Below are 20,905 nucleotides of genomic sequence, written 5' to 3'. Positions count from 1 at the left end.
ACTTGCAATTGCAGTACAAAAAATATATATACAAAGAGTAGCCCCCCCCCCCCCCCCCGGGGCTACCTTACAATCCCTGGTGGTCTAGTGGTATAGCCAGGGCAGGAGCAATGTCCCAGGCATGGCAACCATTTCGAGAACAGAACCAGAATGGGCAACAGTAACTGGGGATTGTAAGAAAGGTCCAAGGGACCTATGAGTATGGAGGAAGGCACTTGGGGGGTCTAGGTGGAGGGGCTACTCCTGTTATGGGGGGAGGGGAGGGATGGAGGCAAATGGGACAAAGCACATATTTTTGGCTTCTACAGAAAATATGATCATTTTTCTGCCCAAACTCAAAATATGGCTGAAAATAAAAAGTAACCCTTTGACTGAAACGGGGCAGAAAAAGGAATGGAGGCTAGTTTCAGGACCGTAACTGAAATTTGGTTGGTCTCTATTCTCACATTAACTTTCGGGGCAGAGAGACATCTTTTGTTTGATTAATGTACTTTGATGCTCAGCTTTTTAAGGTCTTTAAATAGGGTCCCTTAAACCTGAAGTTTATCTGCTACCTCTTTCCCTCCAGGGACAGGGAGAGGAGATTCTGTTGTTAACAGTAATCAATCTGATACAGTTGACAAACTTCTAGGAAAGGAGTCTGATACTATTAACCTAGAAATCATTTGCTGTAGATGTTATTGAAACGTACAGGTACACTGCAAGATGACATCTTATCTCAATAGCTATAGTTAAAACTAGATTCAGAACAGATGCAACACCCTCGCCTCTGAAAGGGACTCTTGAATCTGGTAAGATGGGATGTTCTGAAGAAAATCCAGTTCTCCTCAATATAAGTATAATATAATTTCCCTTTCAGACTTCACCAATTTGAAACTGTGTCACCAGAATAAACACAGAAAGGCTGGAAATAAGCCAAAGAAAAGCAATTGTTTCTCTGTCAAATTCAAAGTCTCATTCTGCAGAATCGACCTATTTGATAACAGCCGGTTCTGGGGACTCCTAATACATTTTGAACATTCAGTGTTATTCATTTTCTTTTGCCTCATTAAAGTGGCACAAACCATGGAGTCTGGGGACTACAAAGGGAAAATCGGATCAAAACAGATTTTCAGCTCATTTCAGTTGTTTGCAGTCTTCTTTCAAAGGTGGTTTGTCATACACAAACTTGCAAAACTTGGGTACACATCTGGAGTTAACTCGTTCAATCAAGCAGATGCTAAGAAATTAGAAAAGGCTGCCTCATAAATTATTTGTATTTTATATTTATGAATCGCCTACCAAATTATGCTTCTAGCAACCTAGAAACAAAATTAATTCCATAAAAAGAAACAGCAAAACTAACTTGTTAACTTAAGGCAAATGTAATTCAGGGACCCTCAGTGAACACGGTTAAATTGTGCTACGTCCCTTCTCTAAGGATGCAGATTAATTCAGTCCTAAACACTCTTCCCTGTTTGCAATTGTAAAATCAAAGCTAGGCGGGGCACTTACCTTCTGGAATCACCGTCTTCATTATTAGGGTTTGGGAAAGGCACTTCAAAGGAAAATACAAATTGATATCCAAGGAAGGAATCCCGCAAACTTCGGGTCCTGAAGAGAAAAAAAGTCTCAGTCATTTAGAAGAAACCCTGCTACCCATTATCTTTCCTTTCTTTACTGGAGCCAGGCTGCAATGGAAAGGAATTGGTTCCCGCAAGAAATCATCAGCCTTTTCCAGTAGCTTTCAGAAATGCTGCTTGTCTTATTAGCTGCACTTATATTAAAATCTGATGGAAAAGCTGCAAAGGCAATCGCACAGCTCCAGCAGAGAGGGACCGAAGTAGCAAACAGCGATTGAAAATGAGACTGCACTGCAGCAGCAGTCACAGAAGTCCAGAGAGAGAGAGAGAGAGAGAGAGAGGCTAAAGGCTAAATCGACAGTCACTCAGATTCCGAGACAAAAAAGCTAGTGTAGCAACGGGAAAGCTGAAGCAATTTTTACAGAAATCTAGGGGCACAGATCCCAGAAACAAGTTGCAAATACAAAAGCCGAGGCTGCAGTTTCAATGCAAGGGGCTGAAAAGAGACTTCTGCACAATTGCTGTTTACGCATAGGCGGCGCTGTCTGCATGAGTGCAGTTTACACAGTCACTGACTGCACCTCTGTCTGCAGCTGGCAAGGTGATAAAACCGTAATCAGTGATTCCCAAACATGGTCCAGCCACTGAGAGCTTTTCAGAATATCCATGAGAGAGATGTGCATGCACTGGAGGGTTATGAGAAAAGAGACAGCAGACTTTTAGCGATAAACACAGGGAAACAACTGAGGGTGAAAAGGAAGAGAAAAATGCAGGAAAGGGATAAAGTCAGGGAAACTTACAAAAATCATTATTGTATTCAGTCATTGACTCAAATGTAACAGTAGTGTTAGAGATTTGTGAAACGTTAAATGAGTTGGAAAGGTTCATTTTATCATTAGCTTTTCACTTGTTTTGAAAAGTTATTCCATAGTGAATTAATAAATGACAAAAATTAAGCAAAATAATCTAGGAGAAAGGAGCTCCCTCATTGTGGAATTCTCTTCCGCTAACTCTCTGAGATGTCCAGTCTTTCCTGTCACTCATTTCTTTTCTCATGCTCCTGGTGCTCAGGTGGGTTAGCTGTTTGATTTCTTTATTTTAGAAATGGAATGGCTGTCTTGATTTGCATATGTTCCTCTTTCCATGTCTTTTTAAATGTATTTTACATATTGTAGAGTGCAAGAAACAAGTAGAGGATGACAAAGTGACTCTGAAACCAGGAGTAGGTGAACAGCAACTCTTTACTGAAGCACCAGGAAAATGACCCGACAGGGCCGTGTTTCGCCACCTGTCTCAGGGGTCACAAGTCAACATTCTGAAGACTGCAGCAGGACGCTGCTCTCAATGCACAGTGTGAATAATCAAGCAAGCACAGATGCAATAGAAAGGGCTTTGGTGGATATACATTTGATATGGGTTGTTCCCCACTTTAAGCCACCGGAAAACCAGGATATATATTTGTTAAAGAAAATTTTCTGTTCACTTATGACCCTCCCATTTCCGCGCCCCATGTTTTGGACTGCGAAGAAATTTTAGGCCTCGATCTGCACCTAACTTTATACAGTTAAGTCCCGATTAAATCTAAGCTTGTTAAAAAGCCAATTGCCACTAATTGGCTCATTATTCTATTCATTTTGCATTCACAATTTTGACGACCTTTATAGAATCAGGTGAAATTTTTTTTTTGTAAACTCTCTATAAAACTATCAAGAAACTCCAAACAGCCCAGAATACCGCAGCCAGACTCATATTTGGAAAAACAAAATATGAAAGTGCAAAACCCCTAAGAGAGAAATTACTCTGGCTCCCCCTTAAAGAACGTATCGCGTTCAAAATCTGCACGATTGTTCATAAAATCATTTATGGAGATGCCTCGACCTACATGCTAGACCTTGTGGACCTGCCTCCCAGAAATGCTAAAAAATCGGCCCGCACATTTCTTAATCTACACTTCCCCAGTTGTAAAGGACTAAAATACAAACTAACACATGCAACCAGCTTTTCCTACATGAGCACGCAACTGTGGAATGCTCTACCAACCAACTTGAAAACAATTAACGAATTAGCTAGCTTTTGCAAATCTCTGAAAACCTATCTTTTCCACAAGGCCTACCACGAGAATCCATAGCTCAATTATAACACTCAGGGCCGTGCCTAGGGTCTCTGGTGCCCCCCTGCAGACTATCAGTTGGCGCCCCCCCCCCCCCCCCCCCGTCCAGCAGAGCAGGAACAGAAGGGAGCAGGCAAGTAAGCCGGACCTCAGGAAAAAATAGCACTGTATGTATCCCTCATTAATAAGTCTCTGACTCTAAAGTTTAGCAATTTCATTAAAGCAAAATGTATTTTCACATATCACATCCTATCCAAGGAGAATATTTTATATATGTCACCCGTCTGTGGTAAAACTTCACACAGTATCAAAATACCTCTAATATGTAGTCGTGCCAGCCGAGGAAACTAACTGTGCTCAGCTCACAAGAGACAGAGTGAACATAAAATAAAACTTAATCCTTACAAGATAATATCGGATGAATGCATGAAGGTGAATATGAATTCCTGTGAATGGAATCAGTTTGATTTACAATAAATCCAGATACTACTCCCTCATATATATATAACAAAAAATTATTTAAGTGGAATGGAATTATTTGACTGTACTGGTAAACAGAAAAAAAATACTCTATTGCATTCTAATCTCCTTTGCACCAAAGGATATAATTCAGATCAAACATTTATCTCTGATCAACTATCTCAGATCAAATATTTATTTCAGATCAAATATTAAGGTTTCCTTGCTTACAGTCACTTAAATCTACCTAGCTTATAGGATTTAAACACTCTTAAACTGAAATTCACCCTTTTCTATTCTTCATAAACTTCAAGTAATCCTGAAATATTCAGATCCTTTTCTCACTAGAGAAACTTCAATCGCCACCAATCTCTTTTCACTTATATTTTCTCATTTACCACAATCAGGCACTCTTTTATAACTTCAGTCAACAAACACAGGAAGTCACAGCTGGATGTCTCTCTTGGCAAAGGACAGCTCTCACTCTGTTCACTTCCCGGGCAGATTTCTTAACAGAAGCTGATCATCCAATCAGAGAGCTCTATTTGAATGCAGATTAACATACAGACACTCATGGGAATGTTTAGTGAAAAACACCGGACTAATTTGCATATGATTTAAACAAATCTGAGCATATGATAACCAAGTACAGACTCCCAGCACCTGAATTCTGCAATTAGATTTAAGGCAAATACTTTTAAAACTTATTTTTAGCACTTTTAAAATTTCAGGTTCTCTTTAATTTGAATGCTGTTTCAAGCTCTGAAACTCACCCTGACTGAGGAGCTAGCCCCAAACCGAAGCATAAATAGCAATCTGGTTGTATTCTCACCTAACTTGAAGAGTGTGCCTGCCTCAATTAATACTGCTCCTTTGCATGAAAAGGGGAGGGCAGCTGAGATACGAGAATCACAAGTTCAGGTGAAAGATTTTGCAAGTGAGCAGATGGACCCTGCGGCGCTTACTTTGCTTACCGCATCAGCACGGCCCTAACACTTCACCACTCTACCCTGACTCTGAATGCCTTCTTTCTATAATTGTCTGCTTAGTTCTTCTTTACCATCCTTAATCTCTTTGTAACATCAATTGTATCTTTTACCCTGGAATGGCGATGCCAGGACAGATTTTTGTAAGCCACATTGAGCCTGCAAATAGGTGGGAAAATGTGGGATACAAGTGCAATAAATAAATAAATAATCCGCTTTGAACTCCACCAGGATGCCTTTACACTACCCTAGGCACTGTCCTGAGAGTGAAGCTGGCACCCAGTTTAGACCTATCCCCTCTCCATTCTTACAAACATTTACCTCGCTTTCTGTCACATAATGGAGTTCTGCTTCCACCCTCCCCTGTACTACTCCTTCTTGTTTCTTAATTTCGTTTCCTTCTATCTCTTATAAGCCACATAGGTATTTTTTGTGATGTGTGGGATAACAAGCCTTTATAAACATGAATATAAATGATACATTGCATTTACAATGACAGACACAAAAGTACAAAGGGGCTTTCAAGGTTAGGGCGTCAACTCAGAAGTTTATCAATCAGACCTGACATGGTCCGTGTTTCGGCGAAACTGCCTGCATCAGGGATCTTATGAATGTGGTTCAGTTATATCAACTCTTCAAAGGAGAATCCAATTCTTAAGTCACAAAAACACAGATAAAAGGCAGAAATGCAGAAAAATGAAAATAAACTCTCACTCCGTCTGGCTGAATATGGACCAGTCTTGCATTAGCTCCGGCACTGAATACTGGGGGCTAATTCATCCAGTGATAGTAAGTGTTTAAAAAAATGCTGACCGCTGCTGGCTGGATATTGGGGGAGGGGGTTATGTGTCTATCTTTTTATTGTTTACTGTGTGAAATGCTTTGATGGCTCAATCTAAAGGTGGTATATCAAATAAACTTGACCTTGGTAGGCACATCTTCTCTCTCTGGTAGGGGCTATCTGCACCTTTGCTTTAGATTGGGTAGCATGCAGCAGGCTATGAATATCTTACAGACTTTTTCAGGCCTATATAGCAGTTACCCTCAAAGATCAGTCCAGGGAGTGAAATGGCTGTTTGAGTGGCCAAACGTTCTGTTGATGATGGCCTTGTTGTAGCATTGCTCTCTTTCTGGTTGTGGCATCAAGATGGGGGTGATATGCTATCTGCTCAGGGGGTATCCCATGTCATGTGTCTATGATGGTATGATGAAGTGATTCAGACATCAGTCAAGTGTGCCAGTGGCTTAGAGTTGAGTTGTACGCAAAGTGATAGGCTGCCTCTGCATATGTGTTGGAAGGCCCTTGAGCCACAGGGACCTTATTATATGTGCTGGCAAAGGTATCTTACAGTTGAATTTCTAAACTGCCCTGAAAGGTTACTTGGAAGGAGCCAACAACCAATGATCTGGCCAATCTTGAACCTCTCGTAGGGAGAAGACATCTGTAATCTCATCCAGAGTATTGCAAACTTCTTGCCTGTTTAGGGAGTGACAAGTCTTTCTATTTCAGTAGGTGGACATTCTTTCTCTTGGGGGCCTGATAGGCCCAGGTGCACAGTAAATGACCCCCAGAACCGATGGGAAGCAGGCTACGTAAGAGAACCGAGATGTTGCTTGTTGCCTCTGCTGCACAATGCAGCTGTTTAGTCTGAGGTATGGGTTAGAAATCTATGGGTAATGCACTGTGAGATGGCTGACTAGCCGAGTCCTACAGTCACAGCAAGGAAAGACTGGAAACTGCCAATGGCATAAAAGGCTAAGGCTGCGGTTGGCCCCACGATGGAGTGGAGAGGGGTCTTTGGCTCTTGGTGTAGATGGCTGCCTTATTAAAGTGGAAGTTGATGAGGCCTAGGAATCAGGTCCTGGGCTTAAATATCCTGTGATAGGAATGCCTCCTTCTGACCCTCCTCTGCTCCCTATGTGCCTCATACAGTAGGGTCCACCATGTCCAGTAGTTCAACTGTGACATGACTACTGCCTCTAGTCACACATGATGTTATCCCATCACTAGCCTCTTAACTATCCCACCAGCAGCCCCCAGCTATTCCAGCACTAGCTCCACTATTACCCCTTATCAGCAACCCACCAGTAAACCAGGTATTCCATCATTATCACCCCAATATTCCTACCCCTGAACCTGAATGATTCCACCACCAGAATCCATATTATCCCAGCCTTCCAGGAATCCCCCTGGCAGCACCACTCTCATCCTACGACCAACACTCAGAGCCTCACTCACCCAATGATGACTCTCTAGAGATATACAGGAATGCATACACTGACAAAGACTGCAGGTGGGGCTGGGGGCGATCAGGCAGAAGGACAGAAGTGCAGGACTGGGGCAGGATGGGAGGATGTGTAGATGTGAGTTGAGAAGGACAGCAGGGGAGAGATGTGCTCAGATGGATTGCAGGGGGATGGCTGTGAGGTTTTGAGAGGGATGGGTCACAGGGCAGTAAATGGTAATGTAAGAAGGTATTTAAAAAAAAAATACCCAAAGTTGAGTGAGAGAAGTGAGTGTGTGCAGCTGTTGCCTGTCTGAAGTTGGTCTGGGGGTGGGGCTGCAATTACCTGCAAATCCAGAAGTGCTGTGGAGCAGAGTGGGAAGCAGCTCCGGAGTTTGCGTGTGCTAGCTGTGAACTTGGTGTGCAGTAAAAGACTGGCCAGAAGCTGCAGAATGTGGCAGCAATAGTTGCATTGGGAGTTTTGTGACAGCACTCATCAGTGCTGTAGCACCATGGGAACACAGGGCCTGGTAATGCTGCACATGCGCAGTTAGTGCTGATGTACATTTATAGAGAGAGAGAGGTGCCCAAATGTCAGAGGTGCAAAGTGCACCTGAGAAAATTCCCCAGTTGTCTGGTTCAAAATGGACCCCCGAGACTGTACTCTGATTGGCTAAAAGAAACTGGAGATGTAACAAGGGTGGGAACCAGTGAGTGAGTGAGTGAGTGAGAGGCTGGAAATTCTCCGGATTTGCAGCATGTGAGAAGCTCCTGCATGGGACCAGAAGCTGCAACTTGAGGGGCATGGCAGTCATGAGCAACTCCTGGCTGAATTTTTAAGGAACTCTGAGTGAAACAGAAACTACAATGAGGGTGAGATGTAAAGACGTTTTAGGAAAGTTGTATGCTAGCGATACGAACGATTGGGAGAAAGCAAGTGTCTTGTGTAAATTGGTTACTATTGTTTGACACTGGCAAGTGCTATCGTTTATGGTAAAAGTGGACAAGTATTTTACTTATGCTGGGATTTTGGTGGCATGAAATTGCTGCTGGGATGATGAATGTTAAAGGGAGCAGTAAAAGAATGACAGTAACAAAGCTGAGAGTGAGAATATGTGTTAATAATAAAGATATTTTAATTTTGAGAAATATGAGAAAAATTGAAGAAGTTAATATGCAATGCTGCAAAGTTAAACACTGCTTGTAAAGGGCAGACGATATTCTGGAACTGTGGGCAGATGCACGAGTAGAGCTGTTGGGAGCAAGAGAAAACCATTGGGTGATGAGATGTGCTGAAGAAACAGACGGCTGTGGGTAAAAGGGCAGCTGAGAATCTGTGAGAATTTGACTGATAGCCATTAATTTCTGAGGTGCTATGAGTTTTAGACTGCATGTGAACAGGCTTTAACTGAATCTGTTTGAGAGAGTGAAAAACTGAAACGGATTTCATTGTTTATTGCGGACCTGAATATGTATACCCTGGAGGAAAGGAGAAACAGGGGTGATATGATACAGACGTTCAAATATTTGAAAGCTATTAATCCGCAAACTAACCTTTTCCGGAGATGGGAAGGCAGTAGAACGAGAGGACATGAAATGAGATTGAAGGGGGCCAGACTCAGGAAAAATGTCAGGAAGTATTTTTTCATGGAGAGAGTGGTGGATACTTGGAATGCCCTCCCGCGGGAGGTGATGGAGATGAAAACGGTAACAGAATTCAAACATGCGTGGGATAAACATAAAAGAATCCTGTTCAGAAGGAATGGATCCTAAGGAGCTTAGCCGAGATTGGGTGGCAGAGCCAGTGGCGGGAGACGGGGATGGTGCTGGGCAGACTTATACGGTCTGTGCCAGAACCGGTGGTGGGAGGCGGGGCTGGTGGTTGGGAGGCAGGGATAGTGCTGGGCAGACTTCTACGGTCTGTGCCCTGAAAATGTCAGATATAAATCAAGGTCAGGTATACACATAAAGTAGCACATATGAGTTTATCTTGTTGGGCAGACTGGATGGACCATGCAGGTCTTTTTCTGCCGTCATCTACTATGTTACTATCCAGCTCATTTTCAAAAGTGATCGCCGGCCATCTTCCGACACAAATCGGGAGATGGCCGGCAATCTCACAACGGCGGCCAAATTGGTATAATCGAAAGCCGCTATTTTGACACCATTGCCGCTTTCCTGTCACAGAGCCGGCGAAAGTTCAAGGGGGTGTGTTGGCAGTGACGCGAAGGCAGGACATGGGCGGGGTTACGAAATGGCCGGCTTTAGCCCATAATGGAAAAAAAAAGGCGGCGATGAAGAGCATTTGGCCGCTTTTACTTGGTCCCTTTTTTTCAGGTCCAAGCTTCAAAAAGGTACCTGAACTGACCACATGACCACCGGAAGGAAGTGGAGATGACCTCCCCGTACTCCCCCAGTGGTCACTAACCCCCTCCCACCAAAAAACCCCCACTTTAAACACTTTTTTTTCCAGCCTGTATGCCAGCCTCAAATGCCGTACCCACCTCCATGACAGCAGAATGTGTTCTGTCCTCTGACAGCCTTTTCCTGATTGTGATGTGGCTCTGGGGTGAGTGTGACACCTTTTCTGTTATTTGCACTGCAGAGTCACATCAGCAATGCATTGTGGTGGGTGTAGATATTGGTAGTTGGTAGGCTCTACTCCCCTGGTGCTTTCCCCCTGCTTACTGGGTCAGAGTGTGCCCTATTTTGTTTCCTGTTGTAGTCCATTTTTGTAAGCCAGTTTTAGTTCCCTTTCCTGTGTTACCCACATTAGAGAACGTAGTTCTTACCTTGAATGGTGCTGAAAGAGGGCATTGCACACCATTGTGTCAGCTCTGACCTACTGCTAATCTTAGTACCAGGGGACTCTTGGCAGTGGGGCACAACCTCTGATCTGCAGTTAACTGTGAGTAAACGTGGTTATTTCAAGAAAGGACTTTTTCAGAGAGATTAGTCTTCAGGTGTGAACTGGTGTGCCAAAATTATACAGCAGCAATAAGTCCTAGAGGCTGTATGCAGGTCCCTGGAGCAGTTTTAGTGGGTGCAGTACATTTGTGGGTAGTGGGTTTGGGGGGGGGGGGGGGGTGGGGGGGGCTCAGCTCCCAAAGTAAGGGAGCTATGCACGTGGGAGCTTTTCTGAAGTCCACCGCAGTGACCCCTAGGGAACCCGGTTGGTGTCCTGGCATGTCAGGGGGGCCAGTGCACTAAAAATGCTGGCTCCTCCCACAGCCAAATGTCTTGAATTTGGCCGGGGTTTGAGATGGCCGACATAACTTTCCATTATCGCTAAAAAAACGACGCCAGCCATCTCAAACCCCGGCCAAATCCAAGGCAGTTGGCTGGCCGGAAACGTATTATGAAAACAAAAGATGGCCGGCCATCTTTTTAGAAAATACGGGTCTGGCCAGCTGTTTGCGGCGCCACCAAAATACATCGCCAGCCATGTATTTTGCCAGCGCCGTTCGATTATTCCCCTCTATGTTACTATTTAAAAATGGCTTCTGTTCCTTGACACATCACTGTTTGAGTGAGTTTGTGAAATATTTTAAAGGAAATTGCTGAATTTCTGAAAGTGTATTTTGAGATTTAAAGCTGATTTGATGCTCTTTGTGACTGAAAAGTAACATCAAATGCTGACAGATACAGTTTATTATTCTCTTCAGTTTTGTAGAAGTGCTAATTCATGTTTGCTGAATATGAAAAAATGAGATTATATTGGATATAAAATGTGTTCAGCTTTCTGGATTAAACTTCAGAGGGTTGTTATTTGCTTTGCCTGATCTGAAGTTTAGGACTTTTGTGTAGCAGTACTGAATTTTGCTGTTCTTTATTAATAACTTTGGCTGGAATACAACTCTTATCCAAGGAGAGAACATTTTATTGGATCTGCTAAGTAGTAGGCCACTGCTGTGTTGAAATTTTGCAGTTTTGATCCAGTCTTTATCCCAGGGGCGTAGCTATGGGTGGGCCTGGCTGGGCCCAGGCCCACCCAATTTCAGCCCAGGCCCGCCCAGCGCCAGCTCCCATTGCCGGCCACTGCTGCTTTTCCTGTTGAGCAGCAGGGCCGGCGCTACAAAAAGAAGAAGCGCTAACGCTAAGGACAAAAAATGTTTAAAAAAAAAAAAAAAAGTGCGGCACCGGCAGGCACTGTCTAGGCAGCCTTGAGGCATTGGCTGCTGGCTCGTAGGCTCCTCCCGTCTCTTACGTTACTGCCCCTGCGTCACTCCAGGGGCAGTGATGTAGAAGACGGGAGGAGTCTGCGAGCCAGCAGCCAATGCCTCAAGGCTGCCTAGACAGTGCCTGCCGGTGCCGCACTTTTTTTTTTTTTTTAAACATTTTTTGTCCTTAGCGTTAGCGCTTCTTCTTTTTGTAGCACCGGCCCTGCTGCTCAACAGGAAAAGCAGCAGTGGCCGGCAATGGGAGCTGGGGCTTGCGCTGGCATGCATGGCGGGCCTCGAGGAAAAGAGAAAAGAGGGAAAACATGGAAGGATGGGGAGAAAGAGGGAAAACAGATGGAAGGATGGGGAGAAAAGAGGGAAAACAGATGGAAGGGTGGCAGAGAAAGAGGGAAAACATGGAAGGATGGGGAGAAAGAGGGAAAACATGGAAGGATGGGGAGAAAGAGGGAAAACAGATGGAAGGATGGGGAGAAAAGAGGGGAAACAGATGGAAGGATGGCAGAGAAAGAGGGAAAACATGGAAGGATGGGGAGAAAGAGGGAAAACATGGAAGGATGGGGAGAAAGAGGGAAAACAGATGGAAGGATGGGGAGAAAAGAGGGGAAACAGATGGAAGGATGACAGAGAATGAGGGAAAACAGATGGAAGGATGACAGAGAATGAGGGAAAACAGATGGAAGGATGACAGAGAATGAGGGAAAACATGGAAGGATGGGGAGAAAAGAGGGAAAACAGATGGAAGGATGGCAGAGAAAGGGAAAACAGATGGAAGGATGGGGAGAGAAAGAGGGAAAATGGATGGATGGGGAGAGAGACTCTGGATGGAAGGATGGGGAGAGAAAGAGGGGAGATGGATGAAAGGATGCAGAGAGAAAGGGGAGAGACTGGAAGGTTGTGGAGAGAGAAGGGACACTGAACAGAAAAGGGTACAGAGATACAGAGACACTGGTTAGAAAGAGGGAGAGAGAGACATTAGGATCAGGAGAGAGGGTAGATGGATGGAAGGATGGGGAGAGAAAGAGGGAAGACACTGGATGGAAGGGTAGGGAGAAAAAGGTGACACTGGATGGAAGGATGCAGAAAGAAAGAGGGGAGACTACTGGAAGGATGGGGAGAGAAAGAAGAGAGCTGCTGGATGGAAAGGAGAGTAGTGAAAGACTGGAGAATAAGAGGAAGGGGCATGGGGAGAATAAGGGTGAGAAAAAGATGAAAAGCCATAAGTAGATGAAGGAAATTAAAGAATGGATAGTAAGAATGAATTAAATCAGGACAGAGAGAGAGAGACAGAAAAATATTGAAGAAAGCAAAGAAAAAGGAGAGAAAAATGAGAAATGGCCAGGAAACCCTGGCAGAGGAGTTAAGCGAAAACGAAGGAAAGCAGAATCTAGAGACTGGGAGCGACACAATGAGAAAAAGTAAATGGCCATACAAGAAAGGTAAAGAAAATAATTTTATTTTTAATTTAGGATAAAGTAATATGGTACCTGTGTTAATGAAGTTTCAGAGACCAATACTTCCTTCCTTAGGTCAGGAGAGGATACCGTAACAGCATTATACTGACCTGAGGCAGGAGGTTTTGGCCTCTGAAAGCTCACTGAAAAGGGTGTTAGGCTATTAAATAAATTTTCTGAAATCTGATGCACTGAATAGCAGCACTTTACCCTGTGTGACAAATGCATCTGATTAGCGTGACTAAATTTTGCTGGGGGAGGGGGGTAGAGAGAAAATTTTGTGCCCACCCACTTTGGGTTCAGGCCCATCCAAAATTGGCAGTCTGGCTACGCCACTGCTTTATCCTGCTGGACATTTCAAAACTGAGGATTCTTAATGGTACTGTAAACTTAGCAGTGCTGAAGTGTTTATCAGTACTAATGCCCTAATATTAGCAGCATTACATTTTTACAAGCTTTGAGTGGAAAAGCAGAGTGCTCAATTTGAGAGAAAATGCTTTTGGATTTTGAGAGCTGTTTCTTTAAAGAAAACATTTTCTGTAAATGGGAAGTTAGGGAATATTGCTTACCTGTTTAGACCAGCGCCGCAAGTGGAAGGAGCAAGTGGGCTGCACTCCTGTCCCCAATGACCCTGCTGAACCACCAGGGATACAGGTAGGCCCAGAGGGAAGGCCTGCCTGGGGGTGGGGGGGTCTTGATGTGGGCTGGAAGGGGGGGAAGGAAAGAAGGGAATACTAGTGGGGAGACTTGAGGGAGCTCGGGAGTTTAGTTTAAAAAAAAAAAGTTATCCCAGCCCGCCAGCCCGATATTCAGCCAAGGCTACATAACTTTTAGGCGGTCATGGCTGAATATCAGCTGGGCCTGATTAAGTGCCGGCCACCCAGCCCACACAAAACATCCCCGATATTCAGTGCTGGTGCCCGGCCATGGCCTGGCACTGAATATCAGGGGATAAGTTAGCCGATGACGATCACTGTTAAAAAAACAAACAAACAAAAAAACAACGCTGACCACCACCAGCTGAATATCGGGGGGCTTGATTCTATTTTAATTATCATTATATTATTATTACAAATTAAATAATTATTTTAATATTTATTGTTGATGCAAATTAAAGGGGAAACTGTTTTAACATCTGTGACTAAAATAACATCCTATGCAATTAACTGTAACTGTTAATTTCACCACTAGGGGGTTGACATTAAGCATGGATACACCTGAGACAAGGACACCAATCGAGTCAATAGTTTACTCTCAGTATGCAGTCCCAAAAGAAAAGTGGAACCTGCATTTGAATGTCTTTTATTGCAGTTGTAGGATACCTTCCTTGCACTTGGATGTTGATATCGCAGTACCGTCTGTGGACATTGATCTTTCAACATCGATGAAAGAAAAACGGGGAAAGCACTCTTGACATTGATGCAGATATCGATGTAGATATACCGGCATATCCACTGGCAGCAGGGCTTTTAAAATGACTGCCATAGAAATGCTGAATACACATATTTATTTATATGCCATGGCTAGTGTTCAAGAAAATAAGCTGACCATCAGCACTGAAAATTTTCCCCAGAACGTTTGGGGGCAGTATTTCGGAACCTGGGGAAGATAACACCGAATGCATCATTGCAAGACATTCAGTACAGGACACTATACAGGGTACATATTACCAAGGCAAGAGGAAAGTTGCTGGCGATGTGGGAAGAGGACAAATGCAACAAATGTAAGAGAAATGTGGGCACATTCTTACATTCTTTTATGGAGTGTCCCTCACTGCATGAGTTCTGGACAGAGGCGCTGAAGCTACTGGAAGAGATATTGCAGTGCACAGTGGAATGGCAGTATTCTGTCACCCTGATGGGGTGTGGGGAGTCACTCCAAAAGCAAGGACTGGGGGCGGCCCAGTCCAAATTCTTATTACTAGCAATGATAATTCTGAAGAAGTGCATATTAAGGATGTGGGTTGATGAAAACCCCCCGGACCTGGAACTATGGAAGTCATATATGATAGAGATGGGTAGCTGGGTAAGCATGACATATAAATCTGCTAATGCTCTCGGACTTCGTCAATACCGAGATCTGTGGGGAAGAACTCAGACTCTGTTCTCACAACATTGCTCTAAGCCTGGGCAGTAGAAAATATGTGTCGTTTGGGAAACACACAAGGGACGGGGGAGGGGAGAGGGGAGGGGAGGGGAGGGGGGAAGCAGGGTGGGAAGGGATAAGAAATAAATGATGTGGAGATCAGATGCATAAAGAGTTATTACATGTTGATGTATACAAAGTTTCATTATATATATTTGTATAGAACGGTTTGGACGGAGATATAAGCTGTATGGTGACTGACTCCTCATGTAATAAAAATATTTTCAAAAAAAAAAAAAAAAGAAAATTTTCCCCAAGATATTTTCTGGAACTGAACAGGAATATAATTGTCCCATGGACTAATTATTTTCATATGAATTACATGGACACATTTGTTCCCTTTTCACTTCAAGAGCTGAAATTATATCAAAATTACACATTTCCAGTCTTCGTATTTAGGCAGTGTTTTATAAAACCCTCAGTAGTATAACTTGTGCCAGCAACAAGGTTGTGTGACTGTCTTAAAAGGCTTTTTTTAAAGCAGTGCTTTGAGAACTTCATAGCACGTTCTTAGCAGCGAAGGGACATGCCTGATCTTTGAAAAACTTTTTGTTTAACCAAACTGTCTGTGTTTCTCAGTGATCACCTCTCCATCAGAACTATAGCCCCCCCCCCCCCGAAACAAACCTACTGGTTTTACAATTGTTTCCCCTCTCCTCTCCCTGTGCAGCTCGTCTGTGGTGTGCCACAAGGTTCAGTACTTGGACCAGTTCTTTTTAACATTTTTGTAAGCGATATTGCTGAAGGGTTGTCTGCTAAGCTTTGCCTCTTTGCAGATGACATCAAAATCTGCAATAAGGTAGACATCCTTGATGGTGTGGATAAAATGAGGAAGAACTTAGCAAAGCTAGAGGAATGGTCTGGAATTTGACAGCTTAGATTTAATGTAATAAAATGCAGATGAAGAACTTTTATGCATGAAAGAGGATAAGGACTTGGGTGTGATAATATGTAATTCAATTCAATTCTTGTATACCGCTTTCCAGGGTTCAGTGCGGTTTACGTTCTAGGTGAGCCAAAAGTAGATAGTGTTAGTGAGAAGTATTTGAAACAGAGACTAAAAACCTTAAAGAAAAGGATAATGGATGATACTAGGCAGTAGAAGTCATGATGAATTATTATGAAGCAGCCTTTGGGAAGGAAGTTGAGGCAACTGTTTTCTGTTCTGATGGGAATAGGTAGAGAGTTTCATATTTTGACTCCAACTACGGGGAATAGAGAACTGAAAATCTTTTGATTTCAAGTTGTCTTTTGAAATGGTGATGCTAACATTAGTTTCTTTTTCAATCTATTAGACTGGACCAAATATAGCAAAGTGATCTTAGTCAGCAGTTCAGAGGTGAAGCCCTGTAAGATTTACTGAACAAGCAACTTTGAACCTGAGTCTTTCTGCTATGGGAAGCCAGTGCAGTTTGTTTACTACTACTAATCATTTCTATAGCGCTACTAGACGTACACAGCACTGTCACTTGAACATGAAGAGACAGTCCCTGCTCGACAGAGCTTACAATCTAATTAGGACAGACAAACAGGACAAACAAGAGATAAGGGAATATTAAAGTGAGGATGATAAAATAAGGGTTCTGAACAAGTGAATAAGGGTTAGGAGTTAAAAGCAGCATCAAAAAGGTGGGCTTTTAGCTTATATTTGAAGACGGCCAGAGATGGAGCTTGACGTACCGGCTCAGGAAGTCTATTCCAGGCATATGGTACAGTAAGATAAAAGGAACGGAGTCTGGAGTTAGCGGTGGAAGAGAAGGGTGCAGATAAGAGAGATTTACCCAGTGAACGGAGTTCCCGGGGAGGAGTGTAAGGAGAGATCAGAGTGGAGAGGTACTCTGCAGAGTAAATGCACTTATAAGTCAATAAGAGGAGCTTGAACTGTATGCGGAAACGGATAGGGAGCCAGTGAAGTGACTTGAGGAGAGGGCTAATATGAGCATAACGACACTGGCGGAATATTAGTCGTGCAGCAGAAGTTTGAACAGATTGAAGAGGAGAGAGATGGCTAAGTGGGAGATCTGTGAGAAGCATGTTGCAATAGTCTAAGGGAGAGGTGATAAGAGTGTGGATGAGGGTTCTGGTAGAGTGCTCAGAAAGGAAAAGGAGAATTTTGCTGATATTATAGAGAAAGAAACGACAGGTTTTAGCAGTCTGTTGAATATGTGCTGAGAAGGAGAGGGAGGAGTCGAAGATGACCCCAAGGTTACGAGCTGATGAGACAGGAAGGATGAGAGTGTTATCCACAGAAATAGAGAATGGGGGAAGAGGAGAGGTTGGTTTAGGTGGAAAGATAAGAAGCTCAGTCTTGGTCATGTTTAGTTTCAGATGGTGGTGAGACATCCAGGCAGCAATGTCAGATAGGCAGGCTGATACTTTGGCCTGGATTCCTGCTGAGATTTCTGGTGTGGAGAGGTAGATGTGGGAGTCATCAGTGTAAAGATGATACTGAAAACCATGGGATGAGATCAGAGTACCAAGGGAAGAAGTATAGATGGAGAAAAGAAGAGGTCCCAGGACAGATCCCTGAGGTACACCAACTGACAGTGGGATAGATGAGTTGAAACACTAGTATATCTATTCAATCTGTATATAAGTCTAGCAGCTGTGTTCTGTATGATTTGCAGTTTTTTTTCTGACATTGGCACTTAATACCAAGAAATAAAATGTTACAGTAATCCATTTGGACTAATAGTGCAAAGGCTTTTTGGTTGAAGAATGGTCTGACTAGACGTAGCTGTCTCATTTTGAATAGTGTTTTCTTCCATAGCTGATTAATATGGGAAGAGAAGGTGAGTGAAGAATCAAGCAAGACCCCTAATACTCTGGTTTCAGATTTGACTGTAAATCTTTGACCACTGCACAAAGATATTGATTATGAGACTTCAACTCCCTGATTTTGGACCACAGGACCTTGGTTTCTTACTCAGTTTCAGTTTATTGGTCAGGGCCCAGGTGCTAACAGCAGTCATACTATTTGCTATAGACTGAGTTGGTTCTTTGTTTGATGCTATTACTAGTAAGAGAAGCAGGATGTAATCCGCGTAGGATAATAGTAGTTCATTAAGCCCCGGGTGTATTGAGGCAAGGGATGACATAAAGAGGTTGAATAGGATCAGTGAGAGGGGAGATCCATGCGGGAACCCGCAGTTAGTAGACCAGTAGTTGGAAAATTGGTTGTTTTGCTTGACAGAATAGCTTCGATTTGAAAACAATTCACTGAACCATTTGAGCACAATCCCTGTTACTCCTATCTGGTCCAGGCATTCAAGTAGCAATGTGTGGTCAACAAAATTGAATGTCGCTGATATATCGAATTGGAGAAGAATTACTTGGTTGTATTTGCAAAGGCATTGTTTGACATATGTAGTTAGAACTAGTAGTAACGTTTCCGTACTATGTGATGATCTTAAGCCAAATTGTGACCAGTATAAAATAGAAAATTTTTCCAGATAAAAAGAGAGTTCTTTACTAATGTAGGTTTATAATGCTTTAGTAAAAAGGGGTATGCTTGCCACTGGACGGTAGTTTGCGGGAAATGTTACGTCTATCCTAGATCCCTTCAGTAATGGAGTGAGAAAACTTTTGCCCATATCAGGAGGAAGAAAGCCAGTTTTTAACAGCTCATTGAGATCATCAAGTACCCAGTTTACTGATTCCGTAGGGATGGATTTGAGTAGGTGTTTTGGACATTGATCCAGGGAGCAGTTGGCTCGGGAGCATTTTAGCAGTATTGATCTTATATCCTTAGCTGTTAGTGGTTGAAAAGATTCCCAGTTTTGACAGTTTTGAGTCCTTAGGTTGTAGGATCTCTGGCAATTAAGGCTGAACTACGTGCTGGGCTATTTTCCTCTGTTGGAGTAGCCTTAGATAGTTCAGTCCTAATTTGGAGGATCTTATTGGCGAAATGATCAGCGAGGTCTTGGGCGGTGGGACATTTCTGTGAGTGTTCATCCTTATTAGTGGAAGCTAGTATTTTAACTAAGTAGAAAAGTTATTTTGTTGTCAAGATCATCTTGACCTATTGGGCTGCTATAGTATTGGTGTTTTGAGTCAGCTACCTTCTTTTTGTAGCATCAGAAGGCTGACTTCCATTTGAATTTATCAGTAGTATCTTTGTTCTTTCTCCATTGCTTTTCAAGGTGTTGACATTCCTTTTTTTAGGATGGATAGTTCTTCTGTAAACCTTGGCAATTTTCTGAATGTCTTGATCTTTTTAGTGGTAAATGAAGCAAACTAACTAATGCATGCATCAACCTTTTCCTATATGAGCACGCAATTCTGGAACGCATTGCCACGTAACCTAAAAGCGACCTATGAATTGACCAACTTCCACAAACAGCTGAAGACCCATCTCTTCGACAAGATATACCACAAAGACCAAAACATGTGAAATCCCCACACATATCTAGTAATGTTAAGAATGCCTTATATTATATCACTATCATGATTTCCATTACCATGCAACCCAAAATACTTCTGTAACACTAAATGTCAATTCTCCTCTCATTTCCACTATCCATGATATATTGTAAGCCACATTGAGCCTGCAAAAAGGTGGGATAATGTGGGATACAAATGCAATAAATAAATAAAATAAAATAGTATGGCTTTCACCTTGCTGTCCCAGTGGGATTTGATCGAACCATGTATAGGAGATGTGGTAGTGAGGGAATCAATGTGGTCTCATTGATTTTACTTCTGGTGGAGATGAGTGGATGACTTGTGTCTGGTTAAGCTTGACATACAGATATCAATGGTGAAATCCAGTTGGAAATGGTCAGACCATGGTACTGGCTTTCATCTGAATAAAGTAATCAAGCTATTAGGATAGGGCATCATGAAGTCTAACATGTGTCCTTTTTCATGAGTTGCATCCTCGGAGAATGATTTGAAGTTGTGGACATTGGTGTCTGCATCATTTTCCAAGTGTAGGTTTAAGTCTCCCAGGAAGATAATCCTTGAGAATTGTGGCAGGAGAGGAAGTCATCTCTACAAGTAGCGGTTCTGCCTTGGACCAAGCTCCTGGAGGACAGTAAATGAGGAGTAGGGTGATTTGATTTGCCTCTTTTGAATCATTGCAGTATTTGCATAGCATATATTCCATTTCAGGGAAAATCCCAGAACTAACTAATGACATATGGAAAAAAAAGATACGAGCAAGTCCGCCTCCTTTTTTACCCTGCCTTGGAGAATGAAGAATAGCATAACCGGGTGGATAGATGTGGGGCAGTACTGGACTATCAACTTCTGTGAGCCATGTTTTTGAGATAAACAGAAAGCCCAGATGTGAAGATTCTAGCAGATCCCTGAGTAAGAGAGCCTTGTTCCCCAGAGATCTAGCGTTGATATAGATGGCTGGGACAGGAGTGAGTTGAAACTTGTGTTCCAAAGGGGAGAGTTGTTTGGTTAATTGCAAAAAATAGTGAGCTGTCTTAGGCCGTCGAATGTTAGCCATTTTGTTCTGGTCCGTAACCATAGTAGTATTCTGACGGTATATATTGGCATTGTCTAGCAGATATCTGACATTACACTTAGGGTTTTCTTAGCACATGGTGGGATAAAATTAGGCACTAAGTTATCTAGTAGGTTGCCACCCGACGTGCTCAAGAGGGTTAAGCAAATCCATGTAAGACACCACAGAGAGCTTTTTGAGCTAGTTTAAGTCAGTCGGGTTTTGCGCTCTTTATTAGTTTTAAATATACACTGTTAAAGATTTCAAAACTGAGCTCTCCTTGAAGGTAGAAGCTATCGATGGTGAGGAGAGGTCATGGTGTCTCAGGAAC

The sequence above is a fragment of the Microcaecilia unicolor genome, chromosome 11 (genome assembly GCF_901765095.1).
Source record: "Microcaecilia unicolor chromosome 11, aMicUni1.1, whole genome shotgun sequence".
In the NCBI taxonomy this organism is placed as follows: domain Eukaryota; kingdom Metazoa; phylum Chordata; class Amphibia; order Gymnophiona; family Siphonopidae; genus Microcaecilia; species Microcaecilia unicolor.
The sequence above is the reverse complement of the archived record's forward strand: the minus strand, read 5'-3'. Positions refer to the sequence as shown.